The sequence below is a fragment of the Sarcophilus harrisii genome, chromosome 2 (genome assembly GCF_902635505.1).
Source record: "Sarcophilus harrisii chromosome 2, mSarHar1.11, whole genome shotgun sequence".
Taxonomy (NCBI): Eukaryota; Metazoa; Chordata; class Mammalia; order Dasyuromorphia; family Dasyuridae; genus Sarcophilus; species Sarcophilus harrisii.
The window spans coordinates 211,718,785-211,736,583 of record NC_045427.1 but is presented as its reverse complement, the minus strand read 5'-3'; the positions used below and the strand labels follow the sequence as shown (position 1 = coordinate 211,736,583).

The window sequence follows — 17,799 nt, the reverse complement described above, 5'->3', positions numbered from 1 at the left end:
CCCTTGAGCCCCGAGGGGATGAGGGAGCTGCCCCGGGGGCCCAGCCTTTGGGTTGGATTAGATGTTGGGAAAGAAGCTGCAAGATTTATGCCTTGGATCTCTTGTTTGAGATGATGAATGGGGTATTGTTATTCTAATTAAATGAGAGTCAGAAAATGTGGGTTTAATCCCTTCTTTGCTATTTACTGAGTCATTGAAATACAGCCCCTCATATTCATATTCATCCCTTATATAAAGTGACAAAGTGAACCTCTGAGCTAGCCCTGGAATTGACAATAACTGGGTTCAAGTTTCACTCCTGATACTTATTGGTTGTATGACCATGGGTGAATCTATTAAATTCTCTGTGGTCTGGGCAGGGATTTTTAACCTGGGGTTCACAGAAGGGGTTATAAACTTGGAGGGGCAAAATTACATTTTAATTTTTATTAAACTGTAGTTAAAATTTAGCATTACTTTCTTTTATAAATTTATTTTTATGATAGCTTTTTACTTTTCAAAATATATGCAAAGATAGTTTCCAACACTTCTTGCAAAATCTTATGTTCAATTTTTTTTCTTCCCTCTCTACTTCCTTCCTTCCCTAAACACCAAGCAATCCAATATAAATTAAACACATTCAATTCTTTTAAACATATTTCCATATTTATCATAGCATTACTTTCAACTACCTAAAAGCATTCTTCTGAGAATGAATCAAAGATTAGACAACAATAAAGGTTTAATATCTGAAGTAGAAAGATTTCTAATCAAGTAATTTGATTTTCTCATTAATTTCTCATTATTCTGTAAAATTATTCCAATATGCTGGAACAAGGCAGATGTCTGCTCCAGCTTCCTTGGGTGGAGCAGATGAGCAAAGAGAGCGAGAATCTCTCAAAATTCTTTTTGTCACATGTCTCTTAGATAGGAAATATCTATTAAGCATCTACTAGGTACCAGATACTGTGCTAGACCCTGGTGATACAGACCCAGCTTTCAAGAAGCTAATATTCTACTTGGGAAATGCAACATACTTATAGAGAAGTGAATATCCTATGTAGAAAAAGCTCATACAAAATGAATTTTGGAGGTAAAGAGGCACTAGCAAAGGACTCTGGGAAGAGGTAGCACTTATGCCAGGACCTGAAGAAAGAAGTTAAAAAAAGATGGAAATAAAGATTAGGGAGGGCATCCCAGGAATGCAGGACAGCCATGCAGAGGCAGCTAGTGGTACTGAGGATGGGCCTGAGCGCAGACACTTACTAGGTAGGTCAGCCTAGGCAAGTCACCTAACCTCTCTTTGCCTCAGTTTCCTCATCTGTAAAATAGAGATAATAACACCTTCTTCCCAGAGTTGTCATGAGAATCCCAAGTGATGATATTTGCTAGCCTTAAAGCTCCACATTAGCTCTTTAAGAGTCAGATTTGTACTTCAGGAATATCAAATTAACAGCAATGTGGAAGATGGGTGGGAGAGGGAAGAACCTTGAATGGGGAAACAAACTCAGGGACCATTTCAATCATCTAGGTGAGAGGTGATAGAGGGCTGAGGAAGGTTGTGGAATAAGGGGAGGGATGAGAGAAAGCTACAGTATTGACTAGACTGGGGCAAACTGATTGGCTGTGGAAGGGTCAGGCCTCTGCAATTGGGAGAATGGTGTATACACTTACATGAAGGTTTGCTATATTGAAAAAAGTAGTGCCCATTTAATTGACACAAGATAAGGACTTTGAAAGATTTTCTGTCTTTGCTCATGGGCCCCACTGAGGGAAGCTGGAACAGATATGCCTGCCTTTTCCTAGCATACTGGAATACTTTTACAGAATAAAATTTTATTAAGCTTAATGAGAAAAGGAAAAAGAAAGAAATGGAAAGATTTCTGAATGAATAATTATTTTCCTCAAAGATGAATTTAAATTCTCAGAATATTATCTCAGTAGTTAAAAATCCAGGGCAAGTTTTATTGTGTTCCCTTAGGAAAAGCTGCTTGAGAACAGGAACTGTTTTCATTTTTGCCTTTGTATGTCCAGTACCTAACAAAGTGCTTTTATACTTAGTATGGTATTGTTTGTTGAATTTTTAACTCTGGAAACTTTTGGTCTGGAGATCTTTCAAGGGGATAGGAGATTTAGAGACTGAACCAGGTGAGGTAGATTCAGGAACATTCCTACCTTAAAGAATTGCCCTGGGGGGGGGGGAGTATGTTAATTTTCTTAGGAAGAGTAACATGATAAAAGGTTGGTGATTTTGATTTGTGTTCATCTGTATTATTGGCACCATCATTCCAACAGAAGAAATAACAAGGGAACAAGCATAGAATCAAGGGAAAGAAATGGCAGTGTCAGCTATTACCCAGATTTTGCTGAAAACTGATAAAACAGTTATAAGAAATCCATCTAGCAGTGAGACAGAGAACCTGGAGACACTTTGACCTTCTCTCTTGTTTTTGGTGACTTTGGCTCATGACCTTTCCTCCAAGAGCTTTCCTCTGGGCATTCTTCAGCCCAGAAGAGTTGAGGGAAGGAGAAATAAAGAGGGAAAAAATTCATCAGAACTGGAGGGAGTGGGGATAACTGTTTATGAAACTGTAATAGCCTGTATGTTGCTAGCTTGACTCATTGGGTAGAGCAGTTGAAAGAAACTGAGAGATAGGATTATCCCAAGGAATAGGGGCTGAGCCAAGATTATTGAATTAGTTATTACTTTAAATATATTACTGATTTCTTAAACATGAACTTGAGAAGTTGTCATGCATGAAACTGAAATAACTTTCAAGGGCCGAAAGGGAAAGACAATTTCCTAGCTGCCAGAGTGAAACAACTCAGGCTATGAGCGTCTGTAAATAAATTTAACAGCTTGAGATGTTAAGGGCCCCACCTGGTGGCTGACTAAGTTATTGTAGGCTGAGTTACTCCAAACCTCTTGAATTCCATTTTAACCTATATATTATAGTTATCTCTCAGTGTTTTAAGAAGTACACCACAGAGTCAAAAATGTCATAAACTGAATTAGATTAAATGAGGTGGATTGACCAAAGGCAATTTCCTCAATGGTCTTCATGGAGTGGGGGGCTTAAACTTGGTTTCCATTGGCTCAATTCTAGAAGCAAACCTGACTTTTTCCAGGGCTGGGACCATCCAGGAACATACCTGGGAGTGGAACTCAAGTGTTATACGAGATACTGAGGAAGGAAGTGTTTTTATTTCTTCAAGTATCCAATCTTGAAACTGGAAAACTCAAAAGTAAAAAACCAAGGACAAGAATCTTATTAAAATGACATTTGCATTTTAATTGTTTTGTAAATGAAGTTTCTTAAATGTTATAAAAATCTAATTTGCTTCACATGCAAAAATAGTTTGGTGTTATATTATCTTACTTGGGTTGAAGATGCCCATGGCTGAGCAATTTCCTCCAGTAATTGGGTGACTGAGCTTTACTATGACTGGTATCATCTAAGAGTTCTGAAATGCAATCTATAGGGCATGTCCTTACTGCTTAGAGAGCTTATTCTCTTGAATATAGAATCATGGAATCAGAAAATCAGAGTTGAAGGGGATCTTTGAAGGCATCTAGAACTGTCTTATTTTACAAATGAGGAAAATGAAATGACTTGACTTGTCCAAATCATATAGGTAATAAGTAACCTTAATCTTGGCTCTGAATCAATCAAGACAAAGTATCCCACGAAAGGATATTTCTTATCTCAGAATTTAGATGAAACAGGGTACCAAAAATGAAATTCATGTTGATAGATGGCCTATAAACTGTATTATTCTTAGCACCCCTCGTTCCCTTTTCCACTCCCCTGCCATGGTCACATGGAGTTGTTCATAAGATTCAGGGTTGTTTATATTTTTCTTTTCTCATATTTGTTACTCAGATTTAAGGATTTGTCCTCAAGTGGCCAGCTTGTACTGGGTGATGGGTCTCTCTGTTCTTCTCTTCCTGAGGTTTTTCATAGCCTGTGACCTTCCTCCAAGCCTTTCCTTCTTGGAAGAACACAATAGAACTTGCATGGCCTGAGAATCCAGTATCTCTCCTCACAGGACAGTGAGGTGGATAGAGTGATAGGCTTGGAATCAGGAAGAATCATGAATTCAAATTTGACTTCAGACACATAATAGTTGTGTGATCCTGAGCAAGTTCCATAACCCTGTTTGCCTCAGTTTTCTCCTCTGTAAAATGATGTGGAGAAGGAAATGTCAAATCACTCCAGAATCCCTGCCAAGAAAATCCCAAGTAGGGTCAGGAAGAGTCAGACATGGCTGAAAAATGACTGAATAATAACAAAGCTACCACAAGTCACTGTTAGTAGATATACATTTTTAGAAAATCCTAGTGAATTCACATTTAGCCAGCACTTTTCCCTGAAGAAAGCTGATGAGAAGAGAGAAGCAAAAGAGAATAAAGTGGAAAAATATTGAATAAAAGAGAAATGAGTCTTTATCCTTTTAGTTGACCCAACTGCTACTATCCTACCTTCCCACTCTCTTCCGGAACTTTCTCCATTACTTTATTTTAAATAGTAGGAGAAAGGAAGCAGGAAATCTTGAAGCAGAGGAGGCTGAGAGAACAGAGATTTCCGAAGCTGTTTAGTACTATTGGAAAGGCAAACTTGGATCTTTCCTTTAATTACAGTGACTAATCTAGGCAGGGTGAATAGCTTGTGACTAATGCAAAGATAATTTGCCTCTCACTGCTGATTTGTGAGCTTTGTGACCGAGAGAAAGTCCAATATTAGGTGACAACCTGACTGGAAAGCCTAGGTGCTGTTCCAGAGGGCAGTGTTAGGTAGAGGTTACAGAAAGAAACATTTCAATCAGGTTGAGAGTAGAAGAGGAGAGCAGCCTGGAAAGAAGGGAAATTGCATCTCCCTCTTACTGAATCTACCCACAGCTGGAAGAGGCTATCTTCTAAATACTATTGTCTTAATGATTCTGCAAACATTGGAACACCCTCAGGTGAATTGAAATGACCACGATTCAAATCAACAATGAAAGGTCCATGGTGGATGGAAGTAGACCACAAAATGTCAGCAATGATAAATTGTACATTAAGTGCAGCATGAAGGATCAGATCTAGGATATTTCTGTCTAGGAAGAGAGGTGGGTCATTCAAATACCACCATGAGGGATAACAAATGGAGAGTCCAAATGATAATGTTCAAGATACTAAGACTACACAAATTTTTATTGCATTGAGTAGATGATTTATGATGATGGGAAAACATTAAGAATCAGGGGATCCTGAGTGTAGAGCTAGAAGAGAATGGAGAGATCATCCAAATTTTATAATTCACAACTGTTGTATTGAGTACTTGAGTGGTTAAGTGATTAGCAAATTTGGGATTCAATCCCAATCTTCTGACTCCAGTGCTAAGGGACATTTTCCCATCTTCCTCACATGGAAGAGAAAAAGAAGAAAAAGGGAATAAATATTCATATAGTGCCTACCATATGTGCCAAAATTTATGCTAATTGCTTTTTACAAATATTTCATTTGCTTCTCACAACAACCTAGAGAATTGCTGCTATTGTCCCCATATTATAGTTGATGAAACTGAAGCAAACAGAGGTCAAATGACTTGCTCACGGTGACACACCTGGAAACTGTCTGAGGCTAGGTTTGAATTCTGATTCAGTTCTAGTATTCTATCCACAGAGCCACCAGCTACCTCTTAATTACCTCATTAATTCCTCAAAATATTTAGCATTTAGCATAGTAATAAAAGTTGATGGAAAAAGAAAAACCAATAATCACATACAATCACTGCTGCAGTTTGGAGTGGTGCATCTCAATTTTTTTTTTTTTTTTTTTGAGATCAGGGTCCCTTTATAGTCTTAACATTTTTTTATTTTTTTGTTTATGCAGGTTATATCTATTGATATGTACCATTTTAGAAACTGAAGATCATACATTTAAAAATGTTAATTTTATTTAAAATAATAAGCCCATTACATGTTAACCTATTTCTGTATAAAAAATAACTTTGCCAAAACAACAAAAAATAGCAAAAAGTGACATTATTCTACATATTTTTGCAAACCTCTTTTAATGTCTAGCTTAATATAGAAGACAGCTTCATTCTCATATCTGCTGCTAAGAGTCAATTTTTTGGGATATGTTGTTTTGATTGAAGTCTATGAAGAAAACTTGAGCTCACATAGATATATAGATGGAAAAGGGGAATATTTTAAAAGGAGAATAACATCTTCGTGTTATTATCAGGATTATACTGGAGTTAGGTTATATACTGTCTAATAGCTTATTTTTAATTTTTCAGTATTAATATATATCCCTTAGAAATTGAGGATTGCTGCAAATCAGGCCTTCGTTTATTGTTTTGATGATTTGTCTAAATTTAGACTAATGGAGAAAATATAGATTAAAATTAAAAGTATGTTATGCAGATATTCCCCATCCCCATACATTCAGCTATTAAACATTTACCAGTTTTGCAATTCAATAAATATTCAGTGCCTATTATGTGCCTGGACAGATAGTCGGTACAGCAAATAGGGCACTGAGTCTGGAGTGAGGAAGGACTCTTCTTCTTGAGTTCAAATATTACCTCCTGGGCAAGTCACTTAACACTTTTTGCCTCAGTTTCCTCATCTGTAAAATGGGCTGGAAAAGGAAATGGTAAACCACTCCAATATTTTTACTAAGAAAACCCCAAATGGAGTCACAAAGAGTTGGATATGACTGAAGATGATTGAACAACTGAAAAATAGCATTTATTTCCATTATGAATTTAAAAAAAAATCTGAGGAGGTCCATAGATTTTCAGCAAAGGGATCCACGACCAAAAATGGTTAAGAGCACCTGAGTCGGAATAACACATTTATTGTATTTTACATAGTAAACTGTAATTTATTTCTAGGGGAGAGACTTGCTTTAGGGAGTAAAATCCCTTCAAATCCATGGTCAGATAGATTGAGTGAAGTGTGCTGTATTGGAATCACTCCTACTCAGTCTGAAAAAGACAGCTGACATACATAGCATCTGACTCATCCCAGCTGTCAGGAATATTATGTCTGTCAGAATGCCATGATCTCTCTAACTAAAAAGGAAAGTTTGAAAAGACATACGTGCTTCTCTTAACCTTGACATAATAGAGGTGACTTCTCATCTTTTGAGTGCCTCTTATTCCGTTAATTTATTTTTTATTTTTTAAAGGTATAAAGCTGCATTCCATAATTTTCACTGTTTAACTGCTTCCTCTTGGGAATTGTCTTGCTTGCAAAGATATGAGTTGGAAAATATTTTAGAGATTTAAAATGTAAAACATTTAACCTTAGAGGTGTTGAGTGTAGATGAGAACTATGTATTGCATTTTAGCTATTTTAGTCTTTTAAGACTCTCATATATGCAGTTTTGCAGGGATCATAGAATCTAGTCTTACCACTGCATCCCAAACCATTGTATTCCCTACATTTGTGAATTTATGAATAGTCTTCTGTAGTCTTGGGTTTTATAGTTGGTTGCTTTCTTAGAAATGAAGACCTGGGTTGCTTTGAACCATGTTTTTCTTTGACTCAGATCCAAAAGCTCTCCGGTGAGAGGAGGAGGAGGTTCTCACGTGGAATGGATTGCCTTCTCTTCCCCACAATGATTTTCAGAGAGAAGGTCAGAAATGGAACTCTGGCTTTCCACTTACCATTGTAAGAACAGAATCTGTGGGTAAACATCAAGAGGAAAGCAAACAGCTTAAGAAATTAAAAAAAAAAATCCATGTAATCTGGGGACACCAGAAGCAGACTATTACTGAATCTCTGTTTTGTATCCCAGTAAGCTTTCTCACTTGTTCTATTTGCTATCATTTGGGATCATTGGAATTTTAGCCTAACAATAAAACTATGTGTGGTCTCCCACAAGAATCTCAAAGGGTGTAGGAGGCAGCCATATAGAGTAGCTTTAGAATGAGGGAATCTAAGCCCCACAAAAAAATAATAGCTGCCATTCATAAAGTGCTTTAAAGCTTGTTAAATGCTTTATGTAAATTGCTTTATTTGATAATTTTACCATAGCTACAGGATATTTGATAGATGAAGTGACGGGGGAGGGGAGAGAAATCTAATGACGACCAAGTTTATCTACCTAATAAATTGCAGAGGCAGAATCTGCTCCAGATTTCTTTTTACCTCCAAAATCCAGGACTCTTTGCTCTTTATCACATTAAATGTACACAGAAACTGGGTACTCATTAGCCTTATGGGACATATCATTATATTTTTGAACTATTCCAAATGTTAAGAAGTTTTTTATTCTGAGCTGAAATCTGTCTCCCTCTAATTTCACCTGTTACTCATAGCTGCCCTCTGAAGCTACATAGAAACAACTTGTTCCCTCTTTTACATCAGTTGTGTCAAACCCAAATAGAAACAGGGCACCAAACCATTCATAAGGATCTCTGCTTAGAAAATCATAGATCAACATTAACTGTGTTGTATCATATTTTTATTTATGTGTTAAATAGTTGTCAATTTAATCTGGTTCTCATAGGCCTCTGGAGGACAAGGGCCAACCCCCTGTAGATGACAGCTTTTAAAGATGATTACTATGATGTTTCCTCTCAGGCTTCTCTCCTGGTCCAGGCTTAACATTTCCAGAGTTCATTATTTTCTCTTAGGGCACAATTTGGAGAACAACAATTTATACATTAACAAACAACATTGTAAAAATCAACTTTGAAAGACTCACTGAGGTAATGGACTCTACTTTGGATGCAGAATGAGAGCCATTATGTTTTCAGACCATACCAGTTATAGGAATTGCTTTGTTTGACTACATGTATCTATAAACATCTTGAGAGCAGGAACTATTTTTGTTTTGTCTTTATATTGTTGGTTTCTAATACAATATCTTTCAAATATTAGTTATTTAATAGGATTGTTGGATTGAATTAGATGATGGATTACTAAAGAAAGAGACTGGAAGCAAGGATTCTAATTAGAATTAATCCTGCTGAGTCCTGATGAGATAAGGATCTGAACTCAGATGGTAACTTTATAAGTAGAGAGAAGGGACTAGATGGCAAGATTTGGCAACTGGTTAGATATGGGGGGAAAAGATGGAAGAATTGAGGATATTTTTAAGTTTGCATATGTAGAGCATTATAAGGATTGAGATGCCCTCAAAAGAAATAAAGAAGTTTAGGAAAGCATTGGACTGGTGGTGATTGATGGAGATAGAATGTAATCTATTTTGTTTTTGAGATGGCAATAGGACATACAGATATGTCGTTAGCTAACTGACGATGCAGAACTAAAGCTCAAGAATAAAGCTCAAGTTTAGCTGTTTAGTCTGTCTAGTTCTTCATGATTTCCATGAAGTAGGCAAAGCTCTTTTGCCTTCCACTATCTCCTGAAGTCCGTCCAAGTTCATTTTGCTTTCAATATTTCCCAGCCTCAAAGTCTTTTCTAATAAATCCTGTGCTCTCTTTATATGGCCAAAGTATTCAAGTTTCAATATTTGTCTTTTCAAAGAATAATCAAAGTTAACTTAAGTATTGATTGATTTGACCTTGTTAATGTCCAAGGTTACTTTCAGAAATCTTCACCGCTAAGTGAAGTCCAACTTATAGTCCAACTCTCACAGCTATACAGCGCTACTGGAAAAAAACTATAGCTTTGACTATATGGACCTTTGTTGGCAAGGTGATATCTCTGCAGCTTGGGTGTCCAGAGTTGCCATACCTTTTCTTCCAAAGGGCAAGCATCTTTCAATTTCATGGCTACAGTCAGTCTGCAGTGATCTTTGAGACTAAGAATATAACAACCTACGCTGCTTCCATTACTTTTCGCCTTAGTTTGCTAGGAAGAGATAAGACTAGATACTATGATTTTAGTTTTTTAATATTAAGCTTCAAGCCAGCTTTTTTTACATTCTATTCTTTCACTTTCATCAAGATGCTTAATTTCTTCATTTTTTGCTATCAGAATAGGATCATTTGCTTATCTGAAATTTTTGATATTTCTTTCAGCAGCCTTAATTCCAGCTTTTGATTTGCTTGGTCTGGCATTTTTGCAAGATGTATTCTGCACACAAATTAAATAAATAAGGTGACACTATACAGCAAGGGTAGAAAACCTTTTTTCTGTCAAGAGCCATTTGGATATTTATTACATCATTTAAAGACCATACAAATTGATCACCTTAAAAACTTAGCAGTGGGAGGTAGTTGTACTAGCTTTCAGCTCATCATTGTCTGTGGTTGTCTTTGCAGAACTAGACCAGGGCCTAATGTGGCCTGTGGGCTAGTTGTTTCCCATTCTTGCTATATAGTCTTATTTTACTCCTTTTCCAAATTTGAATCAATCAGTTGTTTCATATTTGTTTCTAATTATTTTTTCTTGATCCATATACAATTTTCTCAGGAGACAAGATGATCTATTATTTTCATCTCTTTGAGGATTTGTCATAATTTGTTGTGATCTCAATAAAGCAAAAATAGATTTTTTGGGGGAATTCTCTTGTTTCCTCCATAATCCAATAAATGTTGGCAATTTGGACTTCAGTTCCTCTGTTTCCTTGAAAATTAGCCTGAAATTCTGGTAATTCTTGGTTCCATATTGAGGCCTAGCTTGCAAAATCTTAAGCCTAACCTTGCTGGCATATAAAATGAATTGTTTGGTAATTTGAACATTCTTTGGTATTGCCTTTCTTTAGGATTGGGAAGTAAGTTGGCCTTTTCCTAGTCTAGTGACCACTGCTGTTGATTTTTACAAATTTTCTGGAATATTGAGTGCAGAACTTTAACAGCATTATCTTTTGGATTTTGTAGTTTATAATACAACTGGAATTTGGTCATCTCCCCAGCCTTATTGTTAGCAATGCTCGTAAGGCACACTTGACTTCAATCTCTAGGATGTATGGTTCTAATTATACCATATCATTGTGGTTTTTAGTAATGTTAAGATCTTTCTTGTGTAGTTCTTCTATATATTCTTGCCATCTCTTAATCTTTCCTACTTCTGGTAAATCACTACTGTTTTGGTCTTTTATCATGCCTATTTTTGCATGAAACATTCCCTAGATATTTGTACTTTCTCTGAAGAGATCTCTTGTCTTTTCTCATCCTGTTGTAATTTTCTATTTCTTTGCTTTCCTCTTTTAAGAAAACTACCTTATCTCTCACTGTTGTTCTCTGGAATTCTGTATTCAGTTGGGTATATCTTTTTCACTTTTTGTTTTTCTTCTTTTCTCAACTTTTTGTAAAACTAAAATTAGAAATATATATTTCAGAGTCAGTTCCACAGAGATGACAATTGAACCCACTGGAGCTGATCACATTGCTAAGATAAAAGATATAGAAAGAGAAGGGCCAGTATAGAACCTTGGGGCAGACCAGTGCTTAGGGATGGGACAGGGATAATATTTCAACAAAGGAGACTTCAGTCAGAAAGATAGGAAAACAACAAAGAAAAATCTCAGAAAATCTGAAGAAGATAATTTCTAAGAGGAAGCCATATTCAATAATATCAAAAGCGGAAGAGAGATCAAGAAATTTGAAGATTGATTAAAGATCAATGGATCTGACAATTAGGAGATCATTGGTAATGTTGAAGAAGTAAGTAGGAGGGTAGTGTTGCAAGTAGCCAGGAAGTTGATGGGAAGTGAGGAAGTGGGGACAATAACATTTACTCTTAACTGACACTTGAGGAAATCACATACATAAACCACCTTCTGGCTGGGTCCACCACCAAGTTATGGTATCTCTTTTCTGCTGGGTACTCACTGTTCATGGCAATTCTATTATTCTTCCCTGACTGACTTTATTACATCCCAATTAGCTACATAAAATGTTTTTTGTTTGTTTGCTTTTAGCGATTTGGCTATGAAAGAGCAAAGATAGACAGGATGGCATGGTCAAGTCAAAAGTATTGCTTTTTGATCCCTTTTTAAGTGGGGGAGAATAACCCAATAAGATAGACTGATGATAGGAGAGAGGATGGTCTTGGTCCAAGATGTAAGCTCCAAGAACAAGTGGGAAGGAATGAGATCAAGGGCACACAAAAAGGGGTTGACCTTGGCAAGAAAAGACAGCTCTTTGTCAGAGACCTGAGCAAAAGAATGGAGAGCAGAGGTATCACACGTACTACAAGTTTTGTTGCCCCAGTTTAACAGTGGTATCAAACTGCAAAAAACTTTTGTCATATACCTTGCCAAAAAAGACTTGGAGCATATGAGCCTTACTGGTTCAAAGTGATGACATAAAAATAAGTACAGAAGTGGAAAGTTCAGATTAAAGGGGACAAAATTTTGGATATATCGAATTTGAGGTGGTAATAGGACAACAAAAGATGTCTATTGGACATTTAGAAATGTTTCCTCTCTTCTCCTCTTCTTGCCTCCCTCTCTTTCCCATCCTTGAAAACATAGCTCACTTATCATTTTCTCCACTGAGCCTTACAATTATGATTTTTACCATTCTTTATTCTGGAATTATTTTTAATCTGTTATATACAATTTAGAACAAAATTATATCTTATTATTTAATCAATTCATTTGCTTTAATTTTTAGTATTTTTTGTTATATTTATAAACTCCTTGAAAGCAGGTATAATATCTTAAAGTTTTGATTTTTTTGGTAGTCCAGAATGGTTAGCCTGGGGTGCACATAATGGATATTTAATACATATCTGTTGAAAGTGGTATTCACTAGATGGTCCACAGCTTGTCTGAGGTACCATGTTCATGTGCTGAGTTCCTGCAAATTTTGATATACTAAGATATAGCCATGTTATACTTAATATCTTTAAAGCTGCCTCATTTGTTGAGGTAACAATGAATCATGAAAGTTGTTCTTTTATCATGTATCTTTGGAATTTTTGCTTTTATCTAATGGCACATTCAAATGATCATTATTAATTTATTAGATAAAATGGAATGGTTTAAGTTTAGATGGTATAGCTATTACTGTGCTCCTAATGTGCTATTGGGATGTAGCTGAAGAAATACTTTAGCAATACTCAAGGGCAATTGTATAATGTCAATTTCATTTTGAATTCAGATTGCTTTTAATGTTCATCAAGTATATAGATTAAGCTATTTGGTTTTTTTCTTAGAAAAGCAATAGATTAAAAAATAAAAAAGAAACTTGTCTAAATGAAGTGCTGACAAAATGTGTGTGGGGTATTCTGAGAGGCAGAGGTGAGGAAGTATATTATAGGCATGGAGGATATCCAGTGATCAAGTGTGAAGAAAAGAAGAAAAATTTAGTTGGATCTGCAGAGTGTAGAAAGGGAGTAACATAAAAATAAGAAATGTATGTCTGGGTCAGATTGAAAAGCTAAACCAAGGAGGCAATATGAAATCATGGAAATTTATTAAGTAGGGAGGGACATGATCAGACATGAGTTTTAGGAAAACCATTTTTGTAGTCATGTGGAGAATGAAGTGAAGTAGAGGGAGACTTCTGGCAGGAAGAGCAAGTAGGAGGCCACTGTAATAGTCTAGGTGAGGTATGATGAAATGATCTACAAGTGGTGGTTGTGTGAGTGAACAGAAGGGGTCAGATTTGAGAGTCACTGTTGAGTTAGAGATGGGAAGCTTGGCAACTAAAAGGCTATGTAGGGCGAAGGAGAGTGAGAGTTTACAGGAACTTAAGAGGTTGCCAAGAGAGGAGATGGCCCAGGAGAGAGCCTTGGGAAACACTCTCCCGTAGGGGTTGTGGTTGTGATATATAAGATAAATCAGCAAAGGAAAGTGGGAAGGAGTGAAAAAAAAACCAGACACTAGTAGCAGAATAGAAAGTGTCATGAAAATCTAAAAAGGAGAGGGTAGGTGGTCAGCAGTGTTAAAGGGAGGAGAGAAGGCAAGGATAAAGATTGAGAAAAGATGATCAGATGTACAAAGAGGATAGGACATAGTAATAGGTAATAAGAGGTTTTTAGTTCACTTTAAAAAGCTAACATTGGTTGCAGGTAGCTGATCTACACTAGCTGGTTGTAATTAGACTGATAATTAAGTAGTACTTTGACTTAAAGATATCCATAACTTTGAAAGCATGAATCATTTCTTCTCAGGTATTAGTAGAGAAGTGTGGTCAAATACTCATCTAGGGAGGGAGCCAGGAAAGGACAAATGAGGTGGAAAGTAACAGATTCACTTCTACTTTTAGACTGTCTGTAGCCAGTACACACAAATGGGCATAATTAGATTCTCTGGATGAGTTTTTGCTATGGGCCTGACCCATTTAATAAAAGTTCTAAGAATTAGTTGCCATTAAGGTATGTGTGAAGGTGGGGAGCTGAGGATCTGCAGCCCACATCTCTTCTTAGCAAATCTGTGTTTCTATGGCTTTAGGAAAAGGCTTTCTATGTGCCTTTCCCTATGTGTCTGTGTTTTGTCTTCTCCCATATGATGATTAAGTTTATTCCTAGGGAAGTTTTGTATACTGAGTTGAGCTATGAGCTTACTGAGATATCAAGAGTACTGATAAATCCAAAGGTGATATCTGTGTTTCTGATGAAATTGCCTGAATTCCTCACTCATTCTTAAGTGTGATTATCAGCAGTTGGGAGACCAAAACTATGCCATGTAGTTATTCCCACCTGTTGGTTAAAGGTCTTTGTAAGTCTCATCATGAAGCCACAATGAGAGTGGCCACTTGTAATAAGAATATGTACTTGGGTGGTCAATAAAATATGGTATTGCACATATTTATCTACCATGTTGTCAAGACTTTCTTATAAACAAAAGCTTTTTTTTTTTTGGTAGGGTGAGGTTAAGGATTTAGTTTGAGCATGTAACAGAGTGGAATTAAATGATCCATGAGGGAATGGAGTTTGAGTTTGAGATCACTTGTTTTGTGACAGAGCAATTATTTCAAATATAGCTGTATCCCAATTAGTGCAAATAGTGAATCCTGTGAAGTGAAATTCCACTTAGTACGACCTGAAACTATAATTATCTCAGATAAGACGATTGGTTCCAGCCCAGTGGAAATATGTAGTGCATAATCAAATGATGTGACCGCTTTATGGGTAGAATTCACCATTTGCACTAATTGGCATCCAGATATAAGCAGTTTTTCAATGATTCCTCCCAGAAAAAAAGATACTTAGGAACTGGAGAGTTGTAGAGCCTCAGAATAATTTTTTTAGTTGGTAGAAATGTAGTAAATATTATAAATTTTTCACCAAAAAGCAAAAGATGACAAAAAAATTATATGAGTGCACTGAGCACTGCCAAATACTTTTTAAAAGAGTAACTTGATTTTGATGTCAAATTGCCAAATATTGCTATACTATTTAATATGCTCTAGGATTTTCCAACAGCTGCTAGTGAGAATGTATGCAGGTGCCTAAAGGAAGAGGTAAATCCAATACAACATAAATAGCTTTTCTAGGCCTACATAAAAGATGTTGTAGAGAAAGATGGAAGCAACTTAATATGGCATGAATATTTAAAATAACCCAAACAAAAAGTGTTCCAAGCAACACAATGTGATAAAAAAAAATCACTGCCAAGAAGAAAAGAATTTTGAGGATAAAATTTAAAGTCTCTGGCATAGGCTTCAGAGAAAAGTACAATTTACTTTTGTCTTCCTCTTTTCTAGGGAGCATCTTGGAAAAACATCACTGAATAATAATTAAGCACTTGCTCAACTTATTCCTTGAGATAATTGTTAATTAACTAGTTTTGCCATTTTTATTGTGGAATCTCACCAGAAAATATTCAATTTATTAAACCAAATATTTAATTTTAAATTTAATGTAAGATTAAAAGGGTGCTTACTGAACATGTAAAAATGTGTACACACTGTGTAAATGGAAAAAGGGAGATAGATTAATGAAAGACTCATGAGAAAATCCAGCAACTAGATAAAGGGTATTTGTATGAGGACCAAGAGAAGTGTTATGGAAGAGAGCATACTACAGACCTGCAAAGAAAAGAAAAAAAAAAAAAAAAAAAAAGAAGTTTCATATTGCCATTTGTTGGGGTTGTGTCTCTGGCAAAACAGATATTACTTTGGAGAATCTGATGTCATTGATGTGTAGTTTCTTTCCAACAATATAAATCACAACCCAGTTCATCGTCCAATTGCAATGTTTGTCCTAGATGGATGTATTGACTAGTTTTGAGTTGTCCATCAAACTTTTATGGTTTGGACTTTAAGCATTCTTCATTTACTGTGTGTGTGTGTGTCTAATTAGTCCTAATTCTATGAAGGCTATAAATCCCTTCTCAGAATGTTTTAAATGTAGAAAATGTTTATAAATGCAAAATTTTTATTTTTTTTTATTTAATAGCCTTTTATTTACAGGATATATACATGGGTAACTTTACAGCATTAACAATTGCCAAACCTCTTGTTCCAATTTTTCACCTCTTACCCCTCCCCCCCTCCCCCAGATGGCAGGATGACCAGTAGATGTTAAATATATTAAAATATAACTTAGACACACAATAAGTATACATGACCAAAACGTTATTTTGCTGTACAAAAAGAATCAGACAATGCAGAATTTTTAAATGTAGAATGTGTGACTATGAAGGAAACTGGTTATATTGAATTATTACTTATTAAAAAACAAGTTCAGGGACCACGAGTTAGGAGCCCTTAACTTTCTTAAATAGAGACCCTGTTTAAAGTTGCTTCTGGCAGAACCTAAGACAACCTCTTGGTGTTTTTTTCTGAGGCAATTGGGGATAAGTGACTTGCCCAGGATCACACAGCCAGGACGGGTTAAGTGTCTGGGGCCAGATTTGAACCGACTTCAGGGCCGGTGCTCTATGCACTGCGCCACCTAGCTGCCCCAGCCTCCTGGTAGTGCAAGGAGAGTGTGCCGTGAGGGAGAAGAGAGGCCTTGGCGCAGTTTGCTCCGGGTGAGACCGAACTCATCAGCAGCCCTTGGTCGGTCCCAGAGCCGGGGCCTCCCGAAGGCGAGTGTCGTTCCTGCTACCGCCGTGGGAACGCCAGCACACAGGGATTAGGAGTTGCATTGGGGGACGCTTGCCCCTCCCCCGGGCCGCGGGCCTCTTCCCTCGGCATTTTCGGCAAGCACTGGCTCTGACGTCGGAGAACGTGCGCCTGCATCCTGCTTCGGTCATCCTACCTGGCTGACTCTGGGTCCGGCTTCCTTCCCCAGGCCGCGGCCTCCTCAGTTAGACCGCGGGGGCTTGGGTTGGAGGTCTGGGGGCCTGCAGCTTGGGTCTGCGACCCGGACTCATCGGGTCGGGGATTCCGAACTGCGCGGGTGCGTCACGGATCCCTTGCGGTCCGGGGGAGCCCCTGGGCCCGCTAACGTTCGCTGGCTACGTTCATAGTCGGAGGCAATGAGAAATCTCGTTCCGAGGCTGTGGGGAACAGAGAGGTCATTTTCTCCAGAACGAGCCCCTAGGCCGGAGCTCCGTGGCCCCTGGCGGGGGAGCCCCTGGCCTAAGCCTCAAGGCCCATTCGGGGGTGGTAGGACGCCAGGGATGGGCACGGGCCGCGTGTATTTTTTCTCCGTCCTACCGGGTTAGCGTCAGGAGGCCGCGGGATAGGGTCACGTTCACGGCCGCCGGTGCGCGCCTGCGCGCTGCGGGCGTGCGCGAGCCGCTCGGTCCCAGCGCCCGGGAGGCGGCGGCCGTTGGAGGCGGGTCGGGGGAGGCCCGGAGAAGCTGGCGGGGCGGGGCGTCTCCCGAGGCTCGGCGGGCCGGCCGCGGCCCGCTCAGTGTGGCTCACAGCGGCGTCCGGCGGAGGCGGCGCCGCCTGCTCTCCTCAGGCTGGGGCTCCCTCCCCGCCCCCGCCCCCGCCCTCGGCGCGGCTCCCCGAGAGAACCCGGAGGAGCGCAGGTGGGGGTGGGGAGCGATGGGAAGCGGGG

The 17,799-nt window shown here is 38.1% G+C and overlaps 1 protein-coding gene across 14 annotated transcripts in view; it reads left to right on the top strand.

The window, feature by feature from the left end:
* Window positions 1-17,799, top strand: part of CLIP4 (CAP-Gly domain containing linker protein family member 4) — a 126,104-nt gene that overhangs the window by 18,676 nt on the left and 89,629 nt on the right. For 8 of the 14 annotated variants that reach the window (XR_004231872.1, XM_031951321.1, XM_031951318.1 and 5 more), the window contains exon 1: window positions 17,712-17,770. The exons of 5 other annotated variants lie outside the window; for them this stretch is intronic. The gene's annotated coding sequence lies outside the window, so the exon portion shown is untranslated. Of the gene's footprint in view, window positions 1-16,973; window positions 17,771-17,799 lie in introns of those variants that run through there. One more of the 14 variants, XM_031951307.1, reaches the window with a different exon arrangement.